Source organism: Salmo salar, unplaced genomic scaffold (assembly GCF_905237065.1).
Source record: "Salmo salar unplaced genomic scaffold, Ssal_v3.1, whole genome shotgun sequence".
Taxonomy (NCBI): Eukaryota; Metazoa; Chordata; class Actinopteri; order Salmoniformes; family Salmonidae; genus Salmo; species Salmo salar.
Window position 1 is genome coordinate 1 of NW_025549503.1, and position 2,438 is coordinate 2,438.

The window sequence follows — 2,438 nt, forward strand, 5'->3', positions numbered from 1 at the left end:
TTTATCTTTTCCCTCCATTTGTCTCAAATTTTTTCTCTCCCTCCCCTTTTTGTCTCTCTCCCCCCTTTTTATCTCTCACCCTCCCTTTTTTGACTCTCTCCCCATTTTATCTCCCTCCCCACTTTTTCTCTCGTTCTTTCTCTCCCTTTCCCCTTTTTCGTGAAGCAACGATATTGCCCATTCTTCTCTATCCAAGGAGGAGGGGACACGGGGTTTTGCTGGGTGAGAGGAGGAGTTGGCAGGGATGTGTCAACAATGCATATTAAGTAGCCATGTGCTTTGAGCACCAGGTCTAAACAGTGATGACAGACAGACACAGAAGCCCAGTCTAGGAGTTTTAATGATGAACCAGAGTATACATAGGGAAACAGGATGAAATGAAAGATAATTATTGCAATGTAAATCCAATAAACATTAAATAAATGTCAGCAATCTATACACACAAAATAACACATGAGTCCCCTTCCACGCAATGGATCATCACTGTGTATTGGTAGGGACAAGGGTGGAATGAGATTTGAAGGAACCTCAGGACTCCTAAAAAGACAACATAGGGTCCTAGAAAGAGAGGAGGGTACATGGGGTCCATAGTCAAGCATACTTTATAAGTTTGCATCCCATTCCCTACAGTGCACTACTTTTGACCAGAGGCCATAGTAGCCTACTGTCTAGGTATCCCCAAGATGAGTCAGTTATAAGTTATCCCAAATCACACCCTATTCCTTATATAGTGCACTACTTTGGACCGTTTAAGCGAGGGGGCATGCTAATCTTCTCTGTATCGTTCCAAATTTAGTATATGTGCTACCGAAAAGAGCACTTTATAAGTGTAGGGAGGCCATCATATAGTGAGCACAACCTCCTGACGTTTTGGATCTTGGTTGGGGTCAAACAGACCTTCAGAGGCTCAAAAACCACCCTTAGAAGATTCCCACAGGATATTGTATAGACATGAAACTGGTAGGGATAATAATGTATCGTTTAATGGCTACCTTGTGTGTTGTAATTTTTTCTGCCTCTGTCTCAGAGATTTGCAACGTATGCTGGGTTATATGCGACACGTATGCTGGGTGATATGCGAGTACACTGTCCGGTCTAGGACCTTGATAGGGTAGAACATAACGACGTAACAAAAGCCCTCGCACAAAACCCCACCCACTCACTGAAACCCGACACGCTCTGGGGCTGCATTCACAAAAGGTCCTCACACACAAACGTAGCAGGAAATGGAATTGGAAGGTGACTGTTTCAGCTTTCTTGTTGACACATTGCCAGTGTGGTTAATAAGAGTTTTAAAAACTGGTAGGTGGCGGGAGAGAGAAAAGGGAGAGAGAGAAGGGGGGAGAGAGAGGGAGAGACAAAAAGGGAGAGGGAGAGAATAAACAAGAAAATGGGGGAGAAAAACAAGAAAAGGGGAGAGAAAAGGGGAGAGAGTGAGCGAAAAGGGGAAAGGGAGAGAAAGAACGAGAGAAAAAGGGGAGGGAGGGAGAGAAAGGGAGAGGGAGAGATAAAAGGGGAGGGTGAGAGAAAAAAATGCGAGAAAAGGGGAGGGAGAGAAAAAGCGAGAGAAAGAAAAGAGGGAGAGAAGATGGAGAGAGAAAAGGGAGAGAGAGTGAAAGGGGATTAGAAAAAGGGGAGAGAAAAGGGGTGAGAGAAAAGGGGAGAGAGGGAGAGAGAAAAAGGGGAGCGAGAGAGAGAAAATTGGGAGAGAAAAAGGGGAGAATGAGGAGAGAAAAGAGAGAGAGAAAAGGGAGAGAGACAAAAATGGAGAGAGAGCGCAAAGGGGAGAGAAAAGGGAGGGAGGGAGAGAGAAGGGAGAGAGAAAAGGGAGGGAGAGAGAAAGGGGAGAGAGAAAGCGAAAGGGAGAGAGAGAAAGGGAGAGAAAGTGGGAGAGAGCAGAGAGAGAGCGAAAGGGAGAGAGAAAAGGGAGAGAGAGAGAAAGGAGAGAGAGAAAAGGGGAGAGAGAAAAGGGAGAGAGAGAGAAAGGGAGAGAGAAAGGGAGAGAGAGAAAGGGGAGAGAGAGAAAGGGAAGAGAGAGAAAGGGGAGAAAGAAAAAGTGGGAGAGAGAAAAGGGAGAGAGAAAGGACAAAGGGGAGAGAGAAAGGAGAGAGAGTGAGAGAGAAAGGGAGATATATAATAGAGAGGGGTGCAAGGGGTCCATGTCCGGGTAGTGAGCACCCCCACCCTGGCCATTTTGGACTTTATTCCCACTTCTCTCTCATTGCACTATGTTAGTCTGTGGAACTTTGTCTGTGGAACAAAAGCTGAACAAGAAATTGGACTCTCATTTTTCAAAAGATTAAAAAAATTCTTCCTCATTCTCCCCCTTTCTCTCTCGCTGTCTCCCACTTTTTCTCCCTCCCCTTTGCTCTCTCTCTCCCTCTTTTCTCTCCCCTTTATCTTTCTCTCGTTTTTTCTCTCCCTCCCCTTTCTGTCTC

General features: G+C 45.6%; 1 pseudogene; it reads right to left on the reverse strand.

Annotated features, from left to right (window-relative positions):
- Positions 1–756: 756 nt before the first annotated feature.
- Positions 757–820, reverse strand: LOC123738320 (uncharacterized; annotated as a pseudogene).
- Between the last annotated feature and the right edge of the window lie 1,618 nt (positions 821–2,438).